Source organism: Hylobates moloch, unplaced genomic scaffold (assembly GCF_009828535.3).
Source record: "Hylobates moloch isolate HMO894 unplaced genomic scaffold, HMol_V3 SCAFFOLD_13, whole genome shotgun sequence".
Lineage (NCBI taxonomy): Eukaryota > Metazoa > Chordata > Mammalia > Primates > Hylobatidae > Hylobates > Hylobates moloch.
Window position 1 is genome coordinate 90,040,377 of NW_026652288.1, and position 16,863 is coordinate 90,057,239.

A 16,863-nucleotide genomic window follows, 5' to 3' on the forward strand; every position below is an offset into this window, starting at 1 on the left:
TGAAATAAGCCAGGCACAGAAAGATAGACTTCACATGTTCTCATTCATTTGTGGGAGGTAAAAATTAAAACAATTAAATTCATGGAGATAGAGAGTAGAATGATGATTACCAGAGGCTGCTAAGAATAATGCAGGGCAGGGAGGGACCCTGGTATGGTTAATAGGTACAAAAATATAGTTAGATAGAATTAATAAGATCTAGCATTTGATAGCACAACAGAGTGATTACAGTCAACAAAAACTTGTTATACATTTTTAAATAACTACAGGGTTATATAAATGGGATGTTTTTAACACAAAGAAATGATAAATACTTGAGGTGATGGATACCGTATTTGCCCTAATGTGATTTTTTTTTAATTTTTCTTTTTTATTTCAATTGGTTTTGGGGGAACAGGTCGTGTCTGATTACATGGGTAAGTTCTTTAATGATTATTTCTGAGATTTTGGTGCACCCATCACCTGAGCAGGTGTACAGTAACTGTACCCGATGTGTAGTCTTTTATCCCTCACCCCCTCCTGCCCTTCGCCCAAGTCCCCAAAGTCCATTGTATCATTCTTTGCATCCTCATAGCTTAGCCCCCACTTACAAGTGAGAACATAAGATATTTGGTTTTCTATTCCTTAGTTACTTCACTTAGAGTAATGGTCTCCAGTTCCACCCAGGTTGTTGCAAATGCCATTATTTTATTCCTTTTCATGGCTGAGTAGTATTCCATGTTGTGTATATGTGTGTGTGTGTGTATCTCACATTTTCTTTATCCACTCATTGATTGATGGGCATTTGAGCTGGTTCCATATTTTTGCAATTGCAAATTGTGCTGCTATAAACATGTGTGTGCACCTATCTTTTTTGTATAATGACCTCTTTTCTTTTGGGTAGATACCCAGGAGTGGGATTGCTGATCAAATGGTAGATCTACTTTTGGTTATTTAAGGAATCTTCACAGTGAAAAGGAAACTAATAGTGGTACCAGTTTACAGTCCCACCAGCAGTGTAAAAGTGTTCCTTTTTCACCACATCCACACCAACATCTAATTTTTTTTTTATTATGGACATTCTTGCAGGAGTGAGGTGGTATCACACTGTGGTTTTGATTTGCATTTCCTTGATAATTAGATGTTGAGCATTTTTTATATATTTGTTGGCCATTTGTATGGTTTCTTTTGAAAATTGTCTATTCATGTCCTTAGCCCACTTTTTGATGAGATTGTTTTTTCTTGCTATTTGAGTTCCTTGTAGGTTCTGGATATTAACTCTTTGCTGGATGCACAGTTTGCGAAGATTTTCTCCCATTGTGTGCATTGTCTATTTACTCTGCTAAAGATTTCTTCTGCTGTGCAGAAGCTTTTTAGTTTAATTATGTCCCATTTATTTATCTTGGTTTTTGTTGCATTTGTCTTTGGTTTCTTGGTCATAAAGTCTTTGCCTAAGCCAATGTCTAGAAGGGTTTTTCCAATGTTATCTTATAGAATTTTTATGGTTTCAGGTCTTAGATTTAAGTCTTTGATCCATCCTGAGTTGATTTTTGTATAAGATGAGAGATGAGAATCCAGTTTCATTCTCTACATGTGGCTTGCCAATTACCCGAGCACCATTTGTTAAATATGGTGTTCTTTCCCCACTTTATGTTTTTGTTTGCTTTATTGAAGATCAGTTGGCTGTAAGTATGTGGCCTTATTTCTGGGTTATTTATTCTGTTTCATTGGCCTATGTACCTATTTTTATACCAGTACCATGCTGTTTTGGTGACTCTAGCCTTATAGCATATTTTGAAGTCAGGTAATGTAATGCTTTCAGATTTGTTCTTTTTGCTTAGTCATGCTTTGGCTATGCAGGCTCTTTTTTGATATCATAAAAATTTTAGAATTGTTTTTCTAGTTCTGTGAAGAATGATGGTGGTATTTTGATGGGAACTGCATTAATTTTTAGATTGCTTTTGGCAGTATGGTCATTTTCACAATATTGATTCTATCCATCCATGAGCATAGGATTTATTTGTCATTTATTCCATTTGTTTGTGTCATCTGATTTCTTTCAGCAGTGTTTTGTAGTTTTCCTTGCAGAGGTCTTTCACCTCCTTGGTTAGGTCTATTCCTAAGTATTTTGATTTTTTGCAGCTATTGTAGAATGGGTTGAATTCTTGATTTGATTCTCAGCTTGGTCACTGTTGGTATATAGCAGGACTACTGATTTGTGTACATTAATTTTGTATTCTGAAACCTTACTGAATTTATTTATCAGTTCTTTCCCTGATATGATTATTATGCATTGTATGCTTGTATCAAAATAACTCATGTACTCCATAAATGTATTCACATACTATGTATCCACAAAATTTAAAACTACAGTTTAACAAGACCCCCTGGCGACTTATGTGTAGATCATAATTGGAGAAGCTAAGGTTTGAGTATGTCCCCCAAAACTCATGTGCTGGAAGCTTAATCTTCATTATAACATTGTTGGAAGATAAGGCCTAATGATTAGTGGTGGTTAGACCATGAGGGCTTTACCCTCATGAATGGATGAGTGCTGGGTGAGTTATCACAGGAATGGTTTCCTTACAAAAGGATAATTTTGGCCCCTTTTTCTCTCATGTGCCCTCTCTTTGTGCTTCTGTCATGGGATGATACAGCAATAATTCCCTTGCCAGACGATCTTGGACTTCCCAGCCTCCAGAAGCCTAAGCTAATACATTTCTGCCCATAAATTATTTAGTGTGTAGTAGTATGTTGTAGCAACAGAAAACAGAGAAGCATTGGTTTGGGGCACAATGGAAGAGTAATGTGTAAGCCTGAGCTCTAACCCTGATTCTGCCACTTACTAGCCTTACTAAATCTTACCTTAGTGTCTTCATCTTAAAAGTGAGATTAAATAATAACCCCCCGGGATGTTCTGTGATTTTATTTTATTGCATCTGAAGGCCAGAGTAATCCCTCAATAAATATTTGTCAAATCTAGCTACAAAAAAAGTTGGAACCATTTAGTAACCCCTTTAACCTCTACTTTGAAGTTAAAACTCATATGTATTTTTACATATCATTTTTTCACCATGAGCTGAATCTGTTCATTTTTATTAAAATGTAGAATTAGTTTCTTTGATGTTTCTTCTTAAATTCTCAAATGGATATTTAAAAAGAAATGGTTTCCTAGGTATTTTATTCTCTTTGAAGCAATTGTGAATGGGAGTTCACTCATGATTTGGCTCTCTGTTTGTTATTGGTGTATAAGAATGCTTGTGATTTTTGCACATTGATTTTGTATCCTGAGACTTTGCTGAAGTTGCTTATCAGCTTGAGATTTTGGGCTGAGACGATGGGGTTTTCTAGATATACAATCATATCATCTGCAAACAGGGACAATTTGACTTCCTCTTTTCCTAATTGAATGCCCTTTATTTCCTTCTCCTGCCTGATTGCCCTGGCCAGAACTTCCAACACTATGTTGAATAGGAGTGGTGAGAGAGGGCATCCCTGTCTTGTGCCAGTTTTCAAATGGAATGCTTCCAGTTTTTGTCCATTCAGTATGATATTGGCTGTGGGTTTGTCATAGATAGCTCGTATTATTTTGAGATACGTCCCATCAATACCTATGTGAAGGACCTCTTCAAGGAGAACTACAAACCACTGCGCAATGAAATAAAAGAGGATACAAACAAATGGAAGAACATTCCATGCTTATGGGTAGGAAGCATCAATATCATGAAAATGGCCGTACTGCCCAAGGTAATTTATAGATTCAACACCATCCCCATCAAGCTACCAATGACTTTCCTCACAGAATTGGAAAAAACTACTTTAAAGTTCATATGGAACCAAAAAAGAGCCCCCATTGCCAAGTCAATCCTAAGCCAAAAGAACAAAGCTGGAGGCATCATGCTACCTGACTTCAAACTATACTACAAGGCTACAGTAACCAAAACAGCATGGTACTGGTACCAAAACAGAGATATAGACCAATGGAACAGAACAGAGCCCTCAGGAATAATGCCACATATCTACACCTATCTGATCTTTGACAAACCTGACAAAAAACAAGAAATGGGGAAAGGATTCCCTATTTAGTAAATGGTACTGAGAAAACTGGCTAACCATAAGTAGAAAGCTGAAACTGGATCCGTTCCTTACATCTTATACAAAAATTAATTCAAGATGGATTAAAGACTTATGTGTTAGACCTAAAACCATAAAAATCCTACAAGAAAACCTAGGCAATACCATTCAGGGCATAGGCATGGGCAAGGACTTCATGTCTAAAACACCAAAAGCAATGGCAACAAAAGCCAAAATTGACAAATGGGATCTAATTAAACTAAAGAGCTTCTGCACAGCAAAAGAAACTACCATCAGAGTGAACAGGCGACCTACAGAATGAGAGAAAATCTTTGCAACCTACTCATCTGACAAAGGGCTAATATCCAGAATCTACAATGAACTCAAACAAATTTACAAGAAAAAAACAACCCCATCAAAAAGTGGGCGAACGATATGAACAGATACTTCTCAAAAGAAAACATTTATGCAGCCAAAAAACACATGAAAAAATGCTCATCATCACTGGCCATCAGAGAAATGCAAATCAAAACTACAATGAGTTACCATCTCACACCAGTTAGAATGGCCATCATTAAAAAGTCAGGAAACAACAGATGCTGGAGAGGATGTGGAGAAATAGGAACACTTTTACACTGTTGGTGGGACTGTAAACTAGTTCAACCATTGTGGAAGTTGGTGTGGCGATTTCTCAGGGATCTAGAACTAGAAATACCATTTGACCCAGCCATCCCATTACTGGGTATATACCCAAAGGATTATAAATCATGCTGCTATAAAGACACATGCACATGTATGTTTATAGCGGCACTATTCACAATAGCAAAGACTTGGAACCAACCTAAATCTCCAACAATGATAGACTGGATTAAGAAACTGTGGCACATATACACCATGGAACACTATGCAGCCATAAAGAAGGATGAGTTCATGTCCTTTGCAGGGACATGGATGAAGCTGGAAACCATCATTCTCAGCAAACTATCACAAGGACAAAAAACCAAACACTGCATGTTCTCACTCATAGGTGGGAATTGAACAATGAGAACACATGTACATAGGAAGGGGAACATCACACACTGGGGACAGTTGTGGGGTGGGGGGACGGGGGAGGGATAGCATTAGGAGATATACCTAATGCTAAATGACGAGTTAATGGGTGCAGCACACCAACGTGGCATATGTATACATATGTAACAAACCTGCACGTTGTGCACATGTACCCTAAAATTTAAAGTATAATAATAAAATTAAAAAAATTTTGAAAATTAAAAAAATTTAAAAATAAAAAGAAATGGTTTCTTCCCCTTCCCTCTATATTCCTTCAATTTATCTTTCCTCTAAACACGAAAGAAGGGGAGAACCCTAAAGAGAAAAAAATCAAATGAGCACAATAGTAATTTTTCAGAACTTCAAAATGAATGTAAGTAAATTAAACTCTTTCAAAGCTGCACATGTAGCCCTGAAGAGGCCCTTCTGTTAAATGGTTAAATAACAAGACAAGAACACAAAGCAAACTTATCCACAGCACATATCTAATGTCTGTGTAAAACCCTTGATCTGTTCACAGGGAGATGGCAGCAAGATAGCCAAAGAGCAGAAGCTTGCCAAACTCAATAAAGAAAATCAAGACAAAGAGCAGGAATAAATGTAACAAAGATACCATAATGATATCTTGGAGTTATGGTCAGGTGGAATAATCCTTATCTGTTTCTCCTTTTGAAGGGCAGATTAGAACATGATAATTGGAGTTCACTTGATACATGATTAAAGTCTCTGTGTAGTCATGACTTACAATATCCTGATTATTCCTATTTTATTCTTCCTGAAAAAATATATATATTACAGGTTTATGGCTAAAATATGGGATGTGGGTGATCAATAGCCGCAAGGAGCACCTGATGACCCTTTGATTAACCTGGGACCCCAGGTTTTGAAATATGGACCAAAGCTACAAACTGTGAAATAGTCAATTATGTCTGTAATATGAAAGAAACTGCTCTCCCAATTTTGGTTAATGATAGGTTTTTTTCTATATAAATGATGATCTTATCAACTAAATTAGTAGGATTTTAAAAATTCATTTTATAAAATATAGTTTAACTCAAGTGACTAGTTACAACCTGCTTGTGGATCTTAAGTATGGCTACTTCAATCCTTTTTGCCAATGCCACTAGATTAATAGTTCTCACCTACCAAATGGCAAGGCTTCCATCCTTTCTGATGTCTCTTAGATACTCCAAAGTGGATGGGGACTATCTCACATAGAATTTCCATAGCTTCCTGTGTCTCTGCTATCCTTATGCTCTGGCACTTTACATTCCTCTTAGCTAATTCTGCTTGGCATAGAACCCACATGGTGTCAATGGCCTTTGACATCCTTTGGAGTGTCTATCTTCTCAAATTCTGATGCTTGGGATGACATCCTACCTGCCTCCAAGTTCCTGTCATAAACACCACCTGATACTTTATTCTGGTCACCAATACCTTGGTGTTAACCCAACCTTGACCTCCAGTCCTCACCTCTCTCTGACTGGTAGAGAAATGATGTCCACATTTTCATCCCTTCCATGAGAAGGGAGAAGGAATCTGACAGCAGAAGTGTTAGGGCTCATAGTAGTAAACTGCTTTTAACTTCGGCACATAACTATCTCTTTTCCAGGGTCATAAGTGACCACAGAAGTCTGAGCTGTGTAAATTTAAAAGCAGCCTCACATTTGAACCCTACGTCAATTCTCTCTTTCCATTATGACAGACTCATTTGTTGTGGTAATTCTTTTCTCTAAGGAACCCCTTTGTCTCTTATTTTACTCTGGTTTCCTTTGAAGATTCTAATGAAGCCATTTTCTATCCTTCACAAATGTCAGTAAGAGTCTAACCCTGATGTCAGACAAAGCCAGAGGTGCAGTTAGAAGTATGAGGTAGACTGACAGTAAAGTATTTGATACCTTGATATGTTCAGTCCTGACTTTGCTAGTCTGAAATTTTAAAACTAATTAATAGCATATTTTGAATTATTAGAGACATAACTTCATATTAAAATGGTCCTAGTCAGCATTTTACATGAAAATATTTTCTCAAATATTGAGAGCACTTGTTTCAAGTCTCAGATCAATCTCAATGTTACTTGCTAAAAAAGTGAAGGTAGGATATGGGCCCAATAATCAGATTACAAAATTCACACCTACCATTAATTCTACTTGCAAATTAACATATGAAATAAAAATGCACTCATAGTCTTTAACTTTCAATAATATACATGTTTCAAATAAAAGAATCTTGGTAAATATAAAGGCTAATAACTTCATTTTATTTTATTTTATTTTTTAATGATTTCAACTTTTATTTTAGAAACAGAGGGTACATGTGCAGGTTTGTTACCTGGTCATATTGCATGACCATATTGCATGATTCTGAGGTTTGGGGTATGATTGATCCCATCACCCAAGTATTGAGAATAGTACCCAATAGGTAGTTTTTCAACCCATCTCCCTCGCCCTTCAAGTAGTCCAGAGTGTCTATTGGTCCCATCTTTATGTCCCTGAGTACCCAGTGTTTAGCTCTAACTTATGAGTAAGAATATGCAATATTTGCTTTTCTGTTCCTGTGTTAATTTGCTTAGGATAATGGCCTTCAGATGCATTCATGTTGCTGCAAAGGATGAGATTTCATTCTTTTTTACAGCTACATACTATTCCATGGTACGTACGTGCCATATTTTCTTTATCCCATCCACTGGTGATGGGCGCCTAGGTTGATTCCAGGTCTTTGCTACTATGAATGGTGTTGCAGTGGACATATGCATGCATGTGCCTCTTTGGTAGAATAACTTATTTTCTTTTGGGTATATAACCTGGAAGGGGATTGCTGAGTCGAATGGTGGTTCAGTTTTGAATTCTTTGAGAAATCTCCAAACTGCTTTCCACAGTGGCTGAACTAATTTACATTCCCACTAACAGCGTATAAGTGTTCCCTTTCCTCTGCAGCCTCACCAGCATCTGTTGTTTTTTGACTGTTTAATGATAGCCGTTCTGACTGGTGTGAGACGATATCTCATTGCGGTTTTGATTTTCATTTCTCTAGTGATTAGTGATGTTAAACATTTTTTCATATGCTTATTGGCATTGTGTGTCTTCTTTTGAGAAGTGTGTTCATGTCCTTTGCCCATTTTTAATAGGGTTGTTTTTTATTGTTGATTTGTTTAAGTTCCTATAGATTCTAAATATTAGGTCTTTATTAGAGGCATAGTTTGCAAATATTTTCTTCCATTCAGTAGGTTGTTTGTTTACTCTCTCGATAGTTCTTTTGCTGTGCAGAAGCTATTTACTTTCATTAGGTTCTACTTGTCAATTTTTGGTTTTGTTGCAATTGCTTTTGGGGGCTTCACCAAAAATTATTTGCCAAGGCTGATATAGAGAAGGGTATTTCCTAGGTTTTCTTCTAGGATTTTTATAGCTTGAGGTCTTATTTTTAAATATTTAACCCATCTTGAGTTAATTTTTGTATATGGTGAAAGGTAGGCATCTAGTTTCATTTTTCTGCATATGGCTAGCCAGCTATCCCAGCACCACTTACTGAATAGGGAGTCCTTTCTCTATTGCTTATTTGTGTTGGCTTTGTCAAAGATCAGATGGTTGCAGGTGTTCAGCTTTATTTCTGGGTTTTTTACTCTGTTCCATTGGTCTAGGTGTCTTTCTTTGTGCCAGTACCATAATGTTTTGCTTACTGTAGCCTTATAGCATAATTTGAAGTCAGGTAGTGTAATGCCTCCAGCTTTATTAACATCCTGGACCAGATGGAGTCACAGACAAATTCTATCTGATATACAAAGAAATATTATCAATCCTACTGAAACTATTCAAAAAAAAATTGAGGAGGAGGGGCTCCTCTCTAACTCATTTTATGAAGCCAGCATCAGCCTGATACCAAAATCTGGCACAGACACAATGAAATAAGAAAGCTTCAGGCTAATATTCCTGATGAACATAGATGCAAAATTCCCCAACAAAATACTAGCAAACTAAATCTGGTAGCACACCAAAAAGTTAACACACCCTGATCAAGTAGGCTTTATTCCTGGGATGTACAGCTGGTTCAACATATGCAATCAATAAGTGTAATTTACCACATAAACAGAATTAAAAGAAAAAGCCATATGATTATCTCAATAGATGCAGCAAAAGCATACAATAAAATCCAAAATCGCTTGATGGTAAAAACCCTCAACAGACTAGGCATAAAAGGAACATATCTCAAAATAATAGGAGCCATCTATGAAAAACCCACAGCCAGCATCACACTGAACAAGCAAAAGCTGGAACCATTCCCCTTGTTAACTGAAACAAGAAAAAGATGCCCTCTCCCACCACTCCTATTCAGTATAGTACTGGAAGTTCTAGCCGTTGCAATCAGGCAAGAGAAAGAAATAAAATGAATCCAAATAGGGAAGGAAGAAGTCAAACTATCTCTTTTCACTGATGATATGATTCTATACCTAGAAATCCCTAAAGACTCCACCAAAAGGCTCCTATAACTGATAAATGCCTTTAGTAAAGTTTCAGGATACAAAATCAATGTATAAAAATCAGTAGCATTTCTATATATCAATAACATTCAAGTTGAGAGTCAAATTGAGAACAAAATCCCATTTACAGTAGCCACACACAAAAAAACTAAATACCTAAGAACATATTCAACAAAGGAAGTGAAAGATATCTACAAGAAGAACTACAAAACACTGCTGAAAGAAATCAGAGACAACACAAATAAATGGAAAAACATTCCATGCTCATGAATTGGAAGAATCAATATCGTTAAAATGGCTATACTGTCCCCCAAAATTTACAGATTCAACACTATTCCTATCAAACTGCCAAAGTCATTTTCCAGAGAAACAGGAAAAAACTATTCTAAAATTCCTATGGTACTTCATCTTAGAGAAAAAGAAATGAAGACCCATAGAGTTGAAATGATTTCAAAAGTCGCTAGGCTTGAGTTCAAACTGAAACCTCCTTATTCTCAGTTTGGTTATCTTACCTTTATATCCACTACCGTGTAAAAATAGCCTGTGATGTTAAAGTATTTTGCCGCAATGACCCATTCATTTAGCCAGTAGATATTATTAGAGTATCTTCTATGCATCAGATGATGTGAAAGAAAAGTGATTACCAGTAGTGAAAATATTAGTTCAAGCTTCAGGTCTTCCAAACCTGATGTGTGTATAAATTATACCAATGAGTGGTATAACCTAATTAATTGTAGGATGAGGCACATGCTACAATGAGAGGTTACAGTGAAGTCACTCATAAGATCTCTTTCAGTTCTCAGCTTCTGTAATTCAACTAAACAGCTATACATGTGTTTAGAGAAGAAAAAAACTCATGAATGAAGATTTACAGCTTCACCTGAGACCAAAGAAAGATGTTCACCTGGCAGATTTAAGTCACTGGATAACATCTGAAAATTTTTTTTTGTAAATGAAGAGACTATGATAGATTACTACCTGCCACTTTGTTCAAACAAATCAAGCATCTAGTAACTTTAAAAGAAACAGGTATAGTGCATGCCTTATGTATTCAATAGTATATTTTTAGAATCTAGAAAGATAAAATGATTTTACCAATGCTTCTCTTTTCAAAAAGAGCTGTTTGATAGACCTAAACATTTAGAATTACACTCCCAAATTCATTTTAGGTACACTCTCCAACAGAAATCATAAATTAAATTTGGCACTCCATTGAATTGGATCAGATCCAATAGATAATCTCCAAGGTCAACCTAGGTTTCAGATTTCATATAAGTAAGGCTGAAGGGGAGGAATAGGTTTTCACAAATCATTTAATATTTTAAGAAATGGCAGAGGGTTAGATTTTAAGAAATAAGCCTAAATACGTTTAAAATCAGTTACTATAGATAAATAGTATGGCTGGCCATTTTTTTCTGATAAAATAAGAGACTATGTTTAATCCTGGTTTTCTCTTATAAATTTATTATTGTGGATCTCTATTAACCAAACTTTTCCTTGTTACAAATAAGAAAATCCCATTTTAGAGAGATGGGTATTTTTCAGGTATTCACACAGTAGGGCAGATTCTGTATTCAATTCTATTCCACTTCACTGCTATCTCCTTTTTAGTCCCTTGCCTCCCTCCCACTTTGGGGGATGGTTTTTTAAATATGATTCCAGGTTTTTCTCATTACAATTGGTATTGTGAACAGGATCTGAGAGACCAAATGGTGAGTCAGGAACGAGTATCTATGGAGGAAATCTTAAGAGTTGGCAACGTGCATGTGAGGTGGACTAGCCCAACTGTTCAAACTTTGTGGGCCACCACATAAGTATGGGGACACTTGGAAAACACCGGTGGAGACTGAGCACCTATTGCAAGAAGCTAAGATATCTCTCGGGGTGGAGCCAAGATGGCTGAATAGGAACAGCTCCGGTCTACAGCTCCCAGTGTGAGCGACGCAGAAGACCAGTGATTTCTGCATTTCCATCTGAGGTACCAGGTTCATCTCACTAGGGAGTGCCAAACAGTGGGTGCAGGAGAGTCGGTGCAGCGCACCGTGCGTGAGCTGAAGCAGGGCGAGGCATTGCCTCACTCGGAAAGCTCAAGGGATCAGGGAGTTCCCTTTCCTAGTCAAAGAAAGGGGTGACAGACAACACCTGGAAAATCGGGTCACTCCCACCCTAATATTGCACTTTTCCAACAGGCTTCGAAAACGGCACACCAGGAGATTGTGTCCCGCACCTAGCTCAGAGGGTCCTATGCCCACGGAGTCTCACTGCTTGCTAGCACAGCAGTCTGAGATCAAACTGCAGGGCAGCAGTGAGGCTGGGGGAGGGGCGCCCGCCATTGCCCAGGCTTGCTTAGGTAAACAAAGCAGCCAGGAAGCTTGAATTGGGTGGAGCCCACCACAGCTCAAGGGGGCCTGCCTGCCTGCCTCTGTAGGCTCCACTCTGGGGGCAGGGCACAGACAAACAAAAAGTCAGCAGTAACCTCTGCAGACGTAAATGTCCCTGTCTGACAGCTTTGAAGAGAGTAGGGATTCTCCCAGCACACAGCTGGAGATCTGAGAATGGGCAGACTGCCTCCTAAAGTGGGTCCCTGAACCTCGAACAGCCTAACTGGGAGGCACCCCCAAGTAGGGACAGACTGACACCTCACTCGGCCGGGTACTCCTCTGAGACAAAACTTCCAGAGGAAAGACCAGACAGCTAAATTTGCGGTTCATGAAAATCCGCTGTTCTGCAGCCACTGCTGCTGACACCCACCCAAACAGCGTCTGGAGTGGACCTCTAGCAAACTCCAACAGACCTGCAGCTGAGGGTCCTGTCTGTCAGAAGGAAAACTAAAAAACAGAAAGGACACCCACACCAAAAACCCATCAGTACATCACCATCATCAAAGACCAAAAGTAGAAAAAACTACAAAGATGGGGAGAAAACAGAGCAGAAAAACTGGAAACTCTAAAAAGCAGAGTGCCTCTCCTCCTCCAAAGGAATGCAGTTCCTCACCAGCAACGGAACAAAGCTGGACAGAGAATGACTTTGACGAGTTGAGAGAAGAAGGCTTCACACGATCAAACTACAGGAGGAAAATCAAACCAATGGCAAAGAAGTTAAAAACTTTGAAAAAAAATTAGATGAATGTATAACTAAAATAACCAATGCAGAGAAGTGCTTGAAGGAGCTGATGGAGCTGAAAGCCAAGTTTCTAGAACTACGTGAAGAATGCAGAAGCCTCAGTAGCCGTTGTGATCAACTGGAAGAAAGGGTATCAGTGATGGAAGATGAAATGAATGAAATGGAGCGAGAAGGGAAGCTTAGAGAAAAAGAATAAAAAGAAACGAACAAAGCCTCCAAGAAATATGGGACTATGTGAAAAGACCAAACCTACGTCTGATTGGTGTACCTGAAAGTGATAGGGAGAATGGAACCAAGTTGGAAAACACTCAGCAAGATATTATCCAGCAGAATTTCCCCAATCTAGCAAGGCAGGCCAACATTCAGATTCAGGAAATATAGAGAATGCCACAAAGATACTCTTTGAGAAGAGCAACTCCAAGACACATAATTGTCAGATTCACCAAAGTTGAAATGAAGGAAAAAATGTTAAGGGCAGCCAGAGAGAAAGGTCGGGTTACCCACGAAGGGAAGCCCATCAGACTAACAGCTGATCTCTCGGCAGAAACTCTACAAGCCAGAAGAGAGTGGGGGCCAATACTCAACATTCTTTTTTTCTTTTTTTTTATTATTATTATTATACTTTAGGTTTTAGGGTACATGTGCACAATGTGCAGGTTTGTTACATATGTATCCATGTGCCATGTTGTTTTGCTGCACCCATTAACTCATCATTTAGCATTAGGTATATCTCCTAATGCTGTCCCTCCCCCCACCCCCACCCCACAACAGTCCCCGGAGTGTGATGTTCCCCTTCCTGTGTCCATGTGTTCTCATTGTTCAATTCCCACCTATGAGTGAGAACATGCGGTGTTTGGTTTTTTGTCCTTGCAATAGTTTACTGAGAAAGATGTTTTCCAGTTTCATCCATGTCCCTACAAAGGACATGAACTCAATGGCTGCATAGTATTCCATGGTGTATATGTGCCACATTTTCTTAATCCAGTCTATCGTTGTTGGACATTTGGGTTGGTTCCAAGTCTTTGCTATTGTGAATAGTGCCACAATAAACATACGTGTGCATGTGTCCTTATAGCAGCATGATTTATAGTCCTTTGGGTATATACCCAGTAATGGGACGGCTGGGTCAAATGGTATTTCTTAAAGAAAAGAATTTTCAACCCAGAATTTCACATACAGCCAAACTAAGCTTCATAAGTGAAGGAGAAATAAAATCCTTTACAGACAAGCAAATGCTGAGAGATTTTGTCACCACCAGGCCTGCCCTAAAAGAGCTCCTGAAGGAAGCACTAAACATGGAAAGGAACAACCGGTACCAGCTACTACAAAAACATGCCAAAATGTAAAGACCATCAAGGCTAGGAAGAAAATGCATCAACTAATGAGCAAAATAACCAACTAACATCATAATGACAGGATCAAATTCACACATAACAATATTAACTTTAAATGTAAATGGGCTAAATGCTACAATTAAAAGACACAGACTGGCAAATTGGATAAGGAGTCAAGACCCATCAGTGTGCTGTATTCAGGAAACCCATCTCACCTGCAGAGATACACATAGACTCAAAATAAAGGGATGGAGGGAGATCTACCAAGCCAATGGAAAACAAAAAAAGGCAGGGTTGCAATCCTAGTCTCTGATAAAAGAGACTCTAAACCAACAAAGATCAAAAGAGACAAAGAAGGCCATTACATAATGGTAAAGGGATCAATTCAACAAGAAGAGCTAACTATCCTAAATATATATGCACCAAGTACAGGAGCACCCAGATTCATAAAGCAAGTCCTCAGTGACCTACAAAGAGACTTAGACTCCAACACAATAATAATGGGAGATTTTAACACCCCACTGTCAACATTACACAGATCAACGAGACAGAAAGTTAACAAGGATACCCAGGAATTGAACTCACCTCTGCACCAAGTGGACCTAATAGACATCTATAGAACTCTCCACCCCAAATCAACAGAATATACATTTTTTTCAGCACCACACCACACCTATTCCAAAATTGACCACATAGCTGGAGGTAAAGCTCTCCTCAGCAAATGTAAAAGAACAGAAATTATAACAAACTGTGTCTCAGACCACAGTGCAATCAAACTAGAACTCAGGATTAAGACACTCACTCAAAACCACTCAACTACATGGAAACTGAACAACCTGCTCCTGAATGACTACTGGGTACATAATGAAATGAAGGCAGAAATAAAGATGTTCTTTGAAACCAATGAGAATAAAGACACAACATACCAGAATCTCTGGAACACATTCAAAGCAGTGTGTAGAGGGAAGTTTATAGCAGTAAATGCCCACAAGAGAAAGCAGGAAAGATCCAAAATTGACACCCTAACATCACAATTAAAAGAACTAGAAAAGCAAGAGCAAACACATTCAAAAGCTAGCAAAAGGCAAGAAATAACTAAAATCAGAGCAGAACTGAAGGAAATAGAGACACAAAAAACCTTTCAAAAAATTAATGAATCCAGGAGCTGGTTTTTTAAAAGATCAACAAAATTGATAGACCACTAGCAAGAACTAATAAAGAAGAAAAGAGAGAAGAAGCAAATAGTTGCAATAAAAAATGAAAAAGGGGATATCACCACCGATCCCACAGAAATACAATCTACCATCAGAGAATACTACAAACACCTCTACGCAAATAAACTAGAAAATCTATAAGAAATGGATAAATTCCTTGACAAATACACTCTCCCAAGACTAAACCAGGAAGAAGTTGAATCTCTGAATAGACCAATAACAGGCTCTGAAATTGTGGCAATAATCAATAGCTTACCAACCAAAAAGAGTCCAGGACCTGATGGATTCACAGCCAAATTCTATCAGAGGTACAAGGAGGAACTGGTACCATTCCTTCTGAAACTATTCCAATCAATGGAAAAAGAGGGAATCCTCCCTAACACATTTTATGAGGCCAGCATCATCCGGATACCAAAGCCTGGCAAAGACACAACCAAAAAAGAGAATTTCAGACCAATATCCTTGATGAACATTGATGCAAAAATCCTCAATAAAATACTGGCAAACTGAATCCAGCAGCACATCAAAAAGCTTATCCACCATGATCAAGTGGGCTTCATCCCTGGGATGCAAGGCTGGTTCAGCATATGCAAATCAATAAATGTAATCCAGCATATAAACAGAACCAAAGACAAAAACCACATGATTATCTCAATAGATGCAGAAAAGGCCTTTGACAAAATTCAACAACCCTTCATGCAAAAAACTCTCAATAAATTAGGTATTGATGGGACGTATCTCAAAATAATAAGAGCTATCTATGACAAATCCACAGCCAATATCATACTGAATGGGCAAAAACTGGAAGCATTCCGTTTGAAAACTGGCACAAGACAGGGATGCCCTCTCTCACCACTCCTATTCAACATAGTGTTGGAAGTTCTGGCCAGGGCAATCAGGCAGGAGAAGGAAATAAAGGGTATTCAATTAGGAAAAGAGGAAGTCAAATTGTCCCTGTTTGCAGATGACATGACTGTATATCTAGAAAACCCCATTGTCTCAGCCCAAAATCTTAAGCTGATAAGCAACTTCAGCAAAGTCTCAGGATACAAAATCAATGTACAAAAATCACAAGCATTCTTGTACACCAATAACAGACAAACAAAGAGCCAAATCAAGAGTGAATTCCCATTCACAATTGCTTCAAAGAGAATAAAATACCTGGGAATCCAACTTACAAGGGACATGAAGGACCTCTTCAAGGAGAACTACAAACCACTGCTCAAGGAAATAAAAGAGGATACAAACAAATGGAAGAGCATTCCATGCTCATGGATTGGAAGAATCAATATCGTGAAAATGGCCATACTGCCCAAGGTAATTTATAGATTCAATGCCATCCCCATCAAGCTACCAATGACTTTCTTCACAGAATTGGAAAAAACTACTTTAAAGTTCATATGGAACCAAAAAAGAGCCCGCATCGCCAAGTCAATCCTAAGCCAAAAGAACAAAGCCGGAGGCATCACGCTACCTGACTTCAAACTATACTACAAGGCCACAGTAACCAAAACAGCATGGTATTGGTATCAAGACAAAGACATAGATCAATGGAACAGAACAGAGCCCTCAGAAATAATGCCGCATATCTACAACTATCTGATCTTTGACAAAC

At 38.2% G+C, this 16,863-nt stretch overlaps 1 protein-coding gene and 1 non-coding gene across 2 annotated transcripts in view; one reads left to right on the forward strand and one right to left on the reverse strand.

The window, feature by feature from the left end:
- PEX5L (peroxisomal biogenesis factor 5 like) overlaps nucleotides 1–16,863 on the reverse strand; it is a 789,103-nt gene that overhangs the window by 724,008 nt on the left and 48,232 nt on the right. The window lies entirely within an intron of this gene.
- Nucleotides 5,738–5,873, forward strand: LOC116481323 (U8 small nucleolar RNA). Its single transcript, XR_004251490.1, has one exon. It is a non-coding gene; the product is annotated as a U8 small nucleolar RNA (small nucleolar RNA).